The 14,614-nt window shown below is 41.6% G+C and overlaps 1 pseudogene; it reads left to right on the top strand.

Moving 5' to 3' along the window:
- The first annotated feature begins 1,234 nt into the window (after positions 1-1,234).
- Positions 1,235-12,653, top strand: LOC136544124 (glutamate receptor 2.8-like; annotated as a pseudogene).
- Positions 12,654-14,614: the final 1,961 nt, after the last annotated feature.

The raw sequence follows: 14,614 nt of genomic DNA, 5'->3' as shown, positions 1-14,614 counted from the left end.
GAGGAAGGGGAAGAGAAGTCGCGGACGGGTCGCAGCCCACGGGGAGGTGACAGCGCGGGTCCGAGGTGGCGTGAGTGCGGTGAGGAAGGGGTGCGGCTGGGGTGGCCGGGACGACGCATGAACAAAGGTAGAAGTCCTTCAGAAACAGAGACCGGCAAGGCCGGCTGGAGGAGAGGACGAGAGGATAAAGAGACAGACGGTCATTTTGCACGTCTTCTCCACGCTGGCACGGTTCATGTGGCAAATGTGTAATTACCAAGCTAAAGTTTACAACTGGCCCAGTGTCTCTAGCAAGGATGACAAATATTTAAATTTCCCGGGGGCATTAACCTTTGAATACGCATGCATGGGGTACATGCATGTAGATGAGAAGTCAGATGAATTGCGACTACAGATCACCGTTGCCATTCTGAATATTTTTCTCTAACAATTTCGAGTGCTACCGTCAGAAAATCTATTTGCCGCAACTACCAGCAGCATAAATTAAAGAAAAAAACTGTTATGCAGCACATATTTCAAAAGTCAACAATCACCGATCAGATTCTAACGTATTCCCTCGAGGTCACTCGTCATGAATCATGATACTTTAATTCCCTCACAAGAAAGCTAAGCCCCCACTGACTTGACTGCTCATTGTCAACACTGTCTTGATTGCTTCTAGACGGCAATCATTCTTGGTTTATTCGCCAGGAATTTCCTTGAATCTCCACTGCCACCGGCCGGCTTCAGCATGCAGGTACATCCGATGTTATATATTTAATTTAAAGGTTAGCACCTTTCACAAGAAAAAGAGATATGGAAGAGTTTTAAATTTTATTTCAGAGCTTACAGAACTGAAATGTAACTGGACCAAGTCAAAGCAAAAAAAAAAAAAAAAAAATCCAGACCTATAAGATTTTCCATATAAGACTGCTTTGGCACACACACACATTCTCCAAAACTGACACAACTCAAGGGGATGGAGTTAGCAGCTACAACCAGCGGCGGAAACACAGGGGGGCTGGGGCCTAATTTCTGGATTTCGCTTAATCACTGTAGCAAAAGCTTGATTTCACCATTAAATCTTCATGCAAATCAACATCTCCATTGTTTTAGCCCCCCCTTATCCCGCATCGTGCATACGCCACTGGCTACAACCACCTTCTTTGTTGTGTTCGTTATCCTCAGTTTTGCTCGTAGAGCTCCAATAAGTGGCGCAGCAACACTCAATGTTGGAGTGATCCTCAACTTGCAGTCATTGGTGGGTAAGATGGCACGAACCAGTATTTTGATGGACATGGAAGATTTCTACGCAGTTCACAGGAACTATAAGACAAAGCTGGTTCTTCACATCAGAGATTCCAATGCAGACAAGCTGCATCAGAAGGTAACTTTTTGGGTTATATGTAACTATCAATAAATTTTACTGGATGGAACTTACGAAACAAAAACCACCAAACTACGCCATATACTATTTGTAGAGACGACTCTAGAGATTTTTTAAGGTCCGGTTTGCCTAGCCGCCTCTACAAATCATGTATTTGTAGAAGCGGTTCCCAGACCGCTCTTACAAATCGATTTGTAGAGATGGCTGGTGTTATCAGCCGTCCCTACAAATCGATTTATAGAGACGACTGGTAACACCGTTGATGTTGGAATCGAGGCGGTTGGTGATTCAGACGCCCAGCAGGGGCGGCTATAAATCGACGTATTTGTAGGAGCAGCTCATATTACCGGCCGCCCCTACTGTGCTATTTATAGGAGCGGCTGCTGTGCAAGAGCCCGAGCACGTCACTGTACCCTAAAAAACTCGTTACTACAAACTGTTTTTCACGTAGTGAATTGTATTTGGGTTTGTGTATCATAAAGAGGTTAATCCATTTTAGTCCATAGTAAACACATCGAAGGAGCAGGTTCTAGCGTATTCTAACAACAAACTATCTATTATGTGTTCTATGTAAGCAGTTGACTAGTTTGCACCTCGAATCTCCTATCTCCTATACGGAGAACCCCATTAGCAGATTTTGCTGCGATCTCATGAAGCCACGTCATCATCTAGGGCCCGCTTCTCCACCTTCGTTGATGCATCAATGACTACTTTGCCTCTTCTCCTTTCCAGTGCAGCAAACGCCGGCGCCTGTTGCCACTCACGAGCAAATAAACAACCACTCTAGCATCTGAACATACCAAGAAGTAAGAACTGCGCAACTCACAAGCAAATAAACAACCACTCAATGGCTCCTTCATTAGTGTGAATGATTGTCAGGAACCGAGGAGTCGATTGATCAGACATATAAGCTAGCTACCTTCAATTCCATTCACCCTTTCATCTCGCCCATGAATTAGGTGTAAGCCTTCTCGATTGTGAGAACCATGCCGGCCATCTCCCTTGGCGCCAGCTTTGTCATGTTGGAAGGGCAGGGGCGATCAGCACGCTGCAGCAGCATGGCACATCACATGTAGCCCCGGTGGTAAGAGGCGAGGTCAGCAAGGAGAAGCGTCGCTTGCGCTCAAGAGACAGCTAGCAGTGGCGGCAACTAAGGGGGCGAGCGACAGGGGAAGAACGGGGGTGGCCTCCATGCCATGGTTGGCACTGAAGTTCCAGTGGCCATGGCTATACCGCCGCCACTGCACCGGAGACGGAGTCGCGCCGAGATCTCCAACCTCGCTCACGCGCACCGCGCGCTCTGGCGACATCCAGCCTCGCGCGCTTGCTGCGCACTGCGCGTGCTTTACTGCACTGCGCTTCACACTGCTGTCTCGCGTCGCTCGCTGGCACCCGTCGTTCCTCGGCTGGCACCAAAGGAAGAGATGGCGATTCTTTTTCTTAACTGAGAGATGGCGATTCGGTCATGAGAGGAAGGAGAGCAGCGAGTAGGCCGGACATGATGCTGTGGAGAAGGCATGGTAGCTCAATCATTTCTCCTATTTTCTTTTCTTCATTCTTTTAAATATTCAACTTTAATATGTAAAAGTTGCTCTATACCGCAGTATGTACAACGCTACAAATAAAAGTATCCGCAGCAACGCGCGGGGTATTATCTAGTATCTGGAAACTTGAATCCACTTATCCACCACTATCCCAAGAAATGTCTAGATAGCATGTCATTGCATCATCTCTACTTGATATCTATATTCTTAACCACAGTAGAATCTTCATAGATGTTCTTAAAATTATTCTTTCCTAATTCAATTACACAGCTGTTGACCTGCTGAAGAAGTACAATGTCAGAGCCATAATTGGACCACAAAAGTCTTCAGAGGCTACTTTTGTGTCTGATCTTGGGAACAAGAGTCAAGTACCAGTTATCTCCTTCACTGCAACTAGTCCCACTCTTACATCTGGCTCCATGCCTTACTTTTTGCGTGCAACACCAAGTGATGCAGCTCAAGTGAACTGTATTGCGGCTCTAATTAAGGGATATGGATGGAGAGAAGTGGTACCAATCTATGAATACACAGGCTATGGTAGGGGCTGTTATAAAACATGTTGCCAGGCGGTTAAGATATTTCCCTCTTCGTCTCTCATAATCAATATTGTAGATGAAAGTAATAAAACACATAGACACGAGATAGGGAGACTATTCTTTATTATTTGAATATTGGTGATTACACCATAAAACTCCCACGTATATATAGTCCTGCCAAGGCCTAAGAGTTCGGTAAGAGCCCACATGCAAACAGACTAAGATTAGAATTCCTCTTTTTTCTTTCCTTCTATGATAGAGTCCGTATGTTTTACAACACTTCTCCTTGAGCGATTACCACGATATGCACATGTCTCATTAAAAACTCAATTCGAAAAGCGAGTGGGAAAAAATGGTTCTCGGAGAAAAGAGTACATTGCATTCGTTAATTGCATTGCACATGTTGTCTCATTAAAAACCTTGTGTGAGAAACCTTCAAGTAAAAACTCACGTAGGGAAAAAAAAGAGTACAACATTTAACCTTCTTGGTCATGTATTCTTCATGATATTCTATTCTTTGTGAATAGATATTTATCTTCATGATAAATGCATAAACTTCAACATTTTAGCAAATATGATCTACTTGATCTGTGTAATTCTAGTGGTTTTAATTACCTTCAAGGTAGATTCAATCAAATTGCCCCCCCTCCCTCGTAAAGCCATCCTTTGAACATCATTGTTCAAACCACACTTTTCATAAATGTGTGCTTAATAATGGTATGCAGTACCACAATACTATATCTTTCAAAATATTGACTCGCAATTCTTCTATGAATTATAATATGAGCAAACAAGAGCAATATGCTTCATGCATAAATGGCCACTTATTAGTTGTATAAAGCAAATAAAATTTATCCTTCAGGATAATCCTTTTAGAGGATTTTGGGGTTAAATAGTTTATAATATTCAATATTTTCTAGATAGTACATCAAACTTATACCAGAGTTTGAATACTTTAGTGGATTTTCAAATTATATGTTATACAAATCTTTAGGACTTTTATTGTATCACTAAAATGATAGATCCAGTCATGTATTTGGCATTTAGGGGATAATTCAATTGCCAAATTCACCATTATTCTTATACCTTCTATGGTATTTAGAGGATATCATCACTTTAATGTTAGCTTTTCAATATGCACTTTCTAAGTGTTTATATGACACCTTCATGATGTTTATGATTCCTCATTTGCTTTCTCTCGGGTCTATATTCACTTCAGGGATTAATGGTGTTTATTTAAGAATCGACTGGTAAATCCTTCGTGGATTAATTCCTTCAAGGATGTTCTCATTCTTAGCGAATAGTATTTCTCTTCTACGAGATAGTCTCTGTCGGGATAAAAAACCCGGGGTCCCTAATGGACCCGCTTCCCTGCAAAACTCGGCCCAACAGGCGGCACAGCGACAGCACGTGCCTGGGCCAGCCCAGATACACAATGACAGGTCAAGACCACGATCCGATCCTCGACCGGCACCTTCGGCCAGGAGATCTGATCGGAGGTGCGACCGGAAGGCCTGGCCATGGTGGGACCACAGTCCGACTCCGACCTCCTTTCTCCGACCGAGAATACGACAGGACCTCTGCTCGCTGCTCTTTCCCGACCGACACGATCGGGGACGACTGGGAGCAATCGACCAGGGACGCCCGCTCGATATGGGCCCAGGGAGTAGGTGGAGCAGATAAGGTAAGGCGCTCAAGTCAACCGTAATACCGAGGACCGTACCCTGTCATGCCCTGCGTGCCTATAGGACGGTGCCATCAGGGCATGTTAGGCGAACACGATAGAGCCTGCCAGAAGCATCTGAACATAAACATTATTATAGACACCGACGGCCATCCCGTACCCGATGACATGGGCAACAAGACTAGGCAACGCCCGTATAAACTCTCTCTTTCTCTTTGACTTGTAAGGCGATCCCCTTTAACTATAAAAGGAGATGCGCTCTTTCCTACTAGAAAGATAGAAGCTTCGAACCCCCGAAGCCCCAAAGACTCGAAGACTCGAGGACTCGAGGACAACAACACAACGGCTCTAGAGCTCGACAGCTACACAGTCTACACGCTCTCAACAACTGATAAGCTCAGACACACAGAGCATACGCTCTAATACTTAGCGCACGTTTGAGCATCTGTCACTCTCTTTCACTCAGCTCAGAGTCCGACCGGGCCTCTAACACCCCCTTCTCATTCCTTATTCGTTTGTAACCCCACAACAAACTTCGAGCACCTGGGCTCAGGAATAAAGTCACCGACCGACCTCAACTAAACGTAGGGCCTGTTGCCTGAACCAGTATAAATCATGTGTCATTAAGTGCTAGGCGATATCCGATCACAATGCACGGTAAAACTACAAATATTTACTTGTTGGCCACATTTCGCACCGACAGTCTCTACTACATGAAAGATTATTATGTGACATACATAATGAAATAGTGTCATTCACTACAAAATCGTTCAATGACTCTTTTCCTTTCAGTACATGCTCTTCTTGAGACTTCAATATTCAATCAGGAATATATTCTACCTTAGACTTCTTCTTAATACTTAGTATAAGATTCAATTTCCATATGTTGCGATTTTCTATTCTTCGAGAATTATATGGATTTTCAGAATCCACTTATTAACTGCGTATTTCATATTTAATCATTTCATTTGCCAGAGATATAACAGAGCATTTATTTCTTCTTAGTAGAAGATTCAACCTCAATTGCTTTCTTCATCGACCCGATATAATCGCTACATGCAACTTTGCCATGTACTTTGTTTTCCAGATATGGGTTCTCATAAAAGAAACATTTACAATTGTAGAGGTAGTGTTGTCGAAACTATTATTTTCTCCCAATATTCTCACAACGTGAGATTATTCTGTCTTTTTGTAATTTTTCAAACAAGAGATGATTTATTGTTCTGCATCCCAACACTAATGATGCGCGTGTTTATTGTGTTGGATTTTATCTTCATGATGATCCTCTTCATGAGGTGCTTAACCTTCTTCATGAGGTGTTCCCTTCATGAGAATGGAGGAGTTTCATTTTATTTCTATTCAAACAAGTACACACTAAACTAGAACCTACAGGCGTCCCCGTGGATTTTAGCTTGGTAGCATACAACATTTAGTTTACTACTAGTAAACACATCTTCTAGTTTATAACTTTAAGTTACTCCTCTCATTTTTCTAAAATATCTGGCATATGCTCCGCTTCATGCTTCACAAGAGCATTAATCAAACTATTGTTTGATTTAGTGCGTGATAATATTCCCGCTTCAAGTTTCAAAGAATATTTTTCTCTTAAGATCATTTTCCTTCTATAAAAATAATATTTGACATTCAAAATAGGCTCTCTCTCCCCCTAATGCCAATATTAGATCTTTAATAGCATACTTCAAAAGATATTCCCTGTCATGGGCTTAAAATAGTTAAAATTCATGTATCTCCAACTACAAGGGGATGCCCATTCATGTATGCTATGATGAAATTTTATGGAAAATATTCACACACATATTTAAACATGGGGGTTAATATTCATTAAATGCAGCAAGCTAGAATATAATACATAAAGTGCGCTTAAGAATGTTCAGCATTCCTATAAACTCAGGGATGTTCTCCCCCTAATTTGCACATATCATAGTTTACAAAAAGTATTTCATTATCTAGCTCCTTTATTGTTTAGCCCAAAATTTTGATCCAAGTACACATACATAAAAAAATAGGCCATAACTTCAAATATATAAAATATGCAACATTCAACCTCACATGAAATTGCTTCTAGAATTTTCTAATTGCCATTAATGCAAAATTTCTCAAATGCCTTTTCTTCGTAAATCACAAATCATTGTAAGTGTTTTATCTATCAACTCAATTTCCACTATAATCTATCCCATTCAATTGGGTCACTTCTCCATTTAACCAATTTCAATTTAAACAACTCCCCCTGATCTTAGGCTACTTGGCCTAGACCAATTTATTATTTTTACATGCAATCCATTGAAAGCAAGATATTTCTTAGTTCAACAGGAACTACAAACATAGCGTATTAGCTAGCCAATCTAATTATGGGGAAGTGCAAGGTAGCTACTAGCTACAAATATAACTTCTATGCTAATATTCATGCAGGAGATAGTTGCAGCTCGATGAGAGCACAACATAGTGATACACATTCGAGTGTGTGGAATGTTGGTATTCAATCCAACGTAATAGATAACAACAAAATGCAAAATCACAAGCTTGCTTGTAATTAGTGCAATGTAGAGAAAGTTAACTCGGCCAGAAGGACGCGACGAGAATTTCAAGTCCTTATACATGCACTTAAAGATAGATTTAGGAAGGCTACGCCTATTAAATATTTATTACCCACATTTTCTCATGCCTTTACCCAAGTTCCTCCCCCTTTTCGTGCCATTAATTTGCTTCATGCATCATCTATGAATAATTATTTTTAATGTTCCATATAATCCAATCATACTTCTATAATATTCATTGGTTCGGGCATGAAATTCACATATCAAGTTTACTATTCATGTACAACAACATATTCAGGGTAGGACATAGACTTTAAGCTTTTGGGCTATTAATACTTAGTTTTAGGGCCAGCGGTTAGGACCTTTCCCTCTCCGTCTCTCATGATCAACATTGTAGATGAAAGTAGAAAAACACATAGACACAAGATAGGGAGACTATTCTTTATTATCTGAATATTGGTGATTACAACATAAAGCTCCCACATATATATAGTCCTGCCAAGGCCTCAGAGTTTGGTAAGAGCCCACATACAAACGGATTAGAATTAGGATTTCTCCTTTTCTTTTCCTTCTATGATAGAGTCCATATGTTTACAACAGGGCTATCATACCATACCTGGTTGATTCCCTCCAAGAATTTGGGGCTCCTGTAACTTATCGTAGTGTGATCCCTGTATCAGCAAGCAATGATCAAGTTGAGAAAGAACTCTACAAGCTAATGACAATGCAAACAAGGGTCTACATTGTGCACATGTCATCCTCAATTGCCTCTACTCTCTTCACGAAGGCCAAGGAGTTTGGAATGATGAGTGAAATGTATGCATGGATTTTAACAGATGGGATTGCGAATATCGTTAACTCACTCAACCCTCCAATTCTTGATTCAATGAATGGTGCACTGGGTGTCAAATTTTATGTGCCTAAATCAAAGAAACTTGATGACTTCACTGCAAGATGGGACAAGAGATTCAAACAGGACAACCCAAATTATCCGTCAGCTCAGTTAGGCACCTTTGGACTCTGGGGTTATGATACTATTTGGGCATTGGCACAAGCAACAGAAAAGGTTAACATGGACGATGCCATATTTCAGAAGCAGCAGGACAAGAAGCCCTCAACATGTCTTGGAACTCTGGGTGTCTCTACTATTGGTCCGAAACTCATAGATGCAATCTTACATAATCAGTTCAGAGGCCTAAGTGGCGACTTTGACCTTAAAAACAGGCAGCTGCAACCTTCCACATTCCAGATAATTAATGTCGTTGGAAGAAGTTCACAACAGATAGGCTTTTGGACAGCAAAGCATGGAATCATCAGGACACTGGATCAAAATGGATCAAAAACAACAAATGCAAACTCCATGCCTGAACTTAATCCAGTGATTTGGCCAGGAAAAGTATATGTTGTGCCTAAAGGATGGCAGATTCCTACTAATGGAAAGAAGCTCCGAGTAGGTGTAACAACAAGTGGATATCCTGAATCTATGAAGGTAGAAAGGGATCCTATCACCAATGAAACAACTGCTACCGGATATGCCATTGATGTATTTGAAGAGGTGCTGAAGGGACTACCATATGCAATACCTTATGAATATGTAGCATTTGATAATTAAGAGTCGAGCTATAATGATTTTGTCTACCAAGTTCATCTTGGGGTAAGAAATTGCTATTCCCATTTTGTTAGTAAGATCAAGGGTCATATATTGGTTGTTCTCTCTGGATTTTTTTTTCAATTTTTTTTATAAAGAATTTAACAATCACAAGTGAATTGGTGCTAGAATCAGATATGCAGGAAGACAATTAATAGGGTGTGTGAAAAGTGGAAACTAAGGCATTAATTCAATGTTTTATTAGCACAGATCTAAAACCATATTTAGTCAGCATTAGTATTTGTACGAATCCACTAGTTAAGGCATAACTCGCTGGATATTTACTCAATGCATAACAGCAATATGATTCCTTTTCAATTTGTAAAAGAATGATACAATGTAAGTTGTAACTGTTGACATTATCTGTTTTTGTTGTCCAGAAACCCTAATAATTGTCAGTGCGCAGAGATCAAGGAGTTACATATTGATCATTCAGTAATTCAAGTAAAACTAACATCATTGTATTTATATAACACCAAAGGTCATGTTTGCAGGTATATGATGCGGCAATCGGAGATATAACCATCAGGTACAATAGAACTTCCCATGTTGACTTTACCCTACCTTACACCGAGTCTGGAGTAGCAATGATTGTGCCAGTGAAGGATGACACAAATAAGAACGCATGGGTTTTCTTAAAGCCATTAACTACTGATTTGTGGCTTGGAAGCATCGCATTCTTCATTTACACAGGGATTGTCATCTGGTTATTGGAGCGACGAATCAATAATGCTGAACTGACTGGTTCATTTTTTCGCTAGCCTGGGATAGCAATATATTTCTCCATTTTTGCAGATAGTGAGTGATGATATTTGATATCTGAATTTCTTATTTCCGCTTGACATACTGCATTGTGTGGAAAAGAGACATAAGTCTGACTTTTATATTTACTAATGTTAGGATGAGCAGGAAGGGCAAAATAAGTAAAATATCTTCCTATATTTTCGCATAATTCATTTTTCACAAATGTTTGAAAACACATTATTTAGAAAGTACAAGAAGGGTATTTTCATAATAAGAACCATTCATATTTAATTTGAAGTTTCTTATTTGGCAGTTTCCCATCATTTTGCAGGGGAGAGGGTGGACAGTATTTTACCTAGATTGGTTGTCATATGGGTCCTTGTACTTCTCATGATTACGTCAAGTTATACAGCCAATCTATCATCAATTCTCACTGTGCAACAGCTTCAACCTACAGTAACTGATGTTCATGAACCCATTAGAAAAGGTGAATATGTAGGGTATCATAATGGTTCTTATGGGGGGGGGGGGGGGGGGGGGGGGGGGTGTCTATTAGAAGAACTTGGCTTTGACAGAAGAAAGATCAGGGCATACAAAACTTCAGAAGATTTTGCTGATGCACTCTCTAAAGGGAGCAAAAATGGTGGTATTGCTGCTGTCATACATGAAGTTCCATACATCAAGATATTTCTTGCAAAGCATTGCAAAGGTTACACAATGGTTGGACCAATTTACAAATCCGAAGGCTTTGGCTTTGTAAGTTAACTACACCAGATATGTTTATCCGTATGCTATAGGAAATGTATAGTTTTGAGCTTCTCGGGATCAAGAAAGAAATGTTAACTCCTGAAAAAAATACTTATTAGAACAGAAAGAACATTTGGAAATAAGGATATAAACTAATGCACTTTCTAAGAGCCTAAGACCCAAGATAATAACAAACAGGTCTACTCAAACAAGGCCAGCATGGAAAGATCTTCTGCACGACCAGTTATCACAAAAGGCACTATACGAATACTGTAAGTCATACAATCACTTGTAAGAAACTTTTTGTTATTATAAGAAAATTATGGTAACAGACACCATTGGAAAATATTGTGAGTTAATGCACTGATGACTGGCAGCTATTCGCTATTATCTTTCTTGCTATTGCAAATTGAATAGTGGCATGCAAACTCTAACTTTTTTTGAGCAGGAACCGTGGGGTATCAACCCCCCGGCGGCATTTATATTAAAAAAGGAAGAACCCAAGAAAGGGTTCAAGGACTAACAAGAAGTTAGCCAAGAGTTACAAACAAAAACAAAAATTGTGCAAACGTAATGGAAATTGTGCAAAGGTATTTTGGGTGGGTTGGGGTTGGGGACCTTGGATTTGTAATGGTTCTCTCTCTTTAGTGAAATGGTATGCAACTCTCCTGCACATTGAGAAAAAATAATTAAATGAAAATTGTTCAAGAGAACTTCGATTAAAAGTAAATCTGATCCTAATAGGGATGAAAACAATTGGAAATAATATTGCAAAACAGAAAACAGAAACAGCCACAGTCAAGATTTTCCCCATGTTTGTGCAATGAACAGTTAAGTGCCAGTTGCAAGTGAAATTGGTTTAAAGTGACAACTTTAATGTCTTTACAAAATCGGAATAATGCAGAAAACGGTATTTGGACAGTATCAGAATTCTCACACCTGCTTTCACCCCTAATACTAATAGACTAGGACAAGGAGAAGCAACATCCATTCATATATTTTAAAAGGAAAGATAGAATATACCATTCACAGATTTCTGTTTATTATAAATCACTCAAATTTGAATCTGGAATTATTAATGACGAATCTAACCACAAAAATGAATTTGCAAAAGCTGGAAACAACAGTGCAATTCATTTACCTTAACCTTTTTTGGATGATTATTAAGGATCTTAGAATGCTAGCCTTTTTAATTTTTGGAAGAATTAATGCATTACTTAACCAATTTGTATATCACTGAAATTATTTTAATTGTTAACTAGGTATTCCCCAAGAGATCCCCTATGGTCAATGACTTCTCCAGGAGAATCCTCAGCATAACAGAAGGAGATGCCATCATTCAGATAGAAAAGAAATGGATCGGAGATCAACATATCTGTCAAAATGATGATGCCATCGCCAGCCCCAGCAGTCTAAATTTCAGAAGCTTTTCTGGACTCTTTCTGGTCACAGGTGTTGCTTCAACTTCTGCCCTTTTTATAGCCCTGGTGATGTTCCTCTACAAGAATAAACACAAGATAAGGAACAGTATAAGTCGAGTCCAGACTCAGGGAAGATATGGATCAGTGCATGCAAACAGACAGAATGAAGAAAGAGAACTAGATTGCAACCAGGCCCAGAGCATGCAGGTGACAGTGCCAAATGATCTAGAAGATGATGCATGCCAACAAGAGATAGAAATATCCATAGAAGTCACTAGTCCTGGTTCTGGATTCCCATCGAGTCCGGGCTTTGCATCTTGCGAAACACCAAGCAACAGTGTTTGTGCAATGACAAGTCAGCCTAATCCAGAATTTTCACACCTCCATTCTCTAGAATTTACCATTTGACATGTAAACGCATGAGCACATGTGCGTCCCCTCATTTCAGTCAGTACTCAGTACACCAGCTGATGAGCATTTCCAACAGTAAACTAGATGCATATGTAAGCTAGTGCGTCCCTGCATTTCAGTCAAATGAACCAGCAACCCAACAGTAAGATTATTGCCTGCGGAAACTAGTCAGGTGTCAAATGTACATCAACCAGGAATAACTGTAATCCAAGCCCCGCAAGAGCAAATAAACTAGTAAAATGGTTATTCATTCACTTGTTTGTATAGGATTAACTACCCCACTATACCATCAGAGATGCAAGCATAAGAACAATACAACTAGGCGTGTACCCTTACGGAAACAGGAATCTAGCATGAGTGCGTGCAAATGCGCCCGCGAGCTTGTGCTCACCTAACTTCCCATGGGCGCCGACGAGCAGAGCAGGAGCAATCCTCAGCGCCTCCAGCCACATCTGCCTTCCTGCCGTCGCATGCTGCAGAGGCCCCCCTCCGCCCGATAGACAGTAAGACTGCACCGTGGCCTCACCGTCCCCAACTACCCGTCAGCTGGTTACATGGCACCACCGCACCACCCAAGGGCCAAGGCGACTTCCTGCTTCGGCGGCGGTGGCCGCCGGGCGCCGGCAGTTCCATTTTCCCGTGGCTAATGTGGACCGGGGACGGTTACCAGTTTTAAGCAAGGCCGTCCTAGTAAAGAGATAGTGGACCGAAAAGCGGGGTGCGTTGTGAATTACGGACTGGGCTGGACGAAACCAGTTTCGTCGTGTTGGCCGACGTTGACGGATACGTTGATGTGTTCCGTTACGCAAGTTCCCGGAAGACAAATATATTTAGAAGGAAAATTAATCACCTTATGATTATTATATACTATTGATGGAGTATTATTTAAAAACTGACTTGCTAGCGGCTGGAGTTCGATCCGGAGCGCTATGGTCCGGATGGTGCCCGCACCGCGAGTGAGCGCTCCAGCAGCGGGCCCGCTTCCCAGGCGTCGCCCGTGCCGCCTAGGACGTCGCCCGCACCGTCTGCTGTTTCCCACGCACATCTCATGTACAACGTCCGATCTATTTTGAAACATCTAGATACAACATATAAAATAAGATAGATGAAACACTTGAAATAAGCGTATGAAACACTTGCAAAAACGTCTGAAAACACTTGAAAATCATTGCAAACATATGTAATATCCAGATAAAACATTTGCAACAAGTATGAAACACTTAAAACATATGCTTTACAACATGCATGTATATGCAACATCCAGATCTATTTTTACAACATCCAAATAAAAAACTTGCAGATGAAATATTTGTAATATACACTTGAACACACACGTGTATAGCCTTTACAACAGTGCAACATCCCAATATACTTTTATAATATCAATATAAACACTTGCAACATACCTCTAAAATATCTAAAACACTTTAAACATACTCTTGCAACATGCGTTTTTCAGCAAAACCTGGCAAGCGTTCATACGTAGCACTGCACAGCGAGATCCGGCGCTAAGCCACGATGGAGAAAGAGGATGGCAGTGGGCACACGGCCCCTGTTGAGCACTGCACAGCGAGATCCGACGCTAAGCCACGATGGAGAAGGAGGATGGCAGTGGGCACACGGCTGCGCGGCCCCTGTTGAGCGGCCATGTGCCCCCCCCCCCCCCCCCCCCCCCCGCGCGGTGAGTGGTGGTGCCCCGGCAAGCGATACCCGCATTGGAGGCAGCAACGACGATCGGGCAAGTGTGGCCTTGCACGGCGAGGCGCCCCCGCGCCAGAGAAGGTCACAGCAGGCTGGTGCCGTGCCCGTGGCGAGGCGCCCCCGCGCTGGAGAAGGCCGCGGCGAGCGGCAATCGCGCTGGAGGAGGTGAGCGGCTGGCGAGCGGTGGGGAACACCGGTGGGGAACACCGCGACAGTTGTGTGAGTTGAAAAATGTCAGTATTTTTTTTAAAGCCGTG

This window comes from Miscanthus floridulus, chromosome 3 (assembly GCF_019320115.1).
Source record: "Miscanthus floridulus cultivar M001 chromosome 3, ASM1932011v1, whole genome shotgun sequence".
In the NCBI taxonomy this organism is placed as follows: Eukaryota; Viridiplantae; Streptophyta; class Magnoliopsida; order Poales; family Poaceae; genus Miscanthus; species Miscanthus floridulus.
This window is presented reverse-complemented; position numbering and strand designations above follow the sequence as displayed.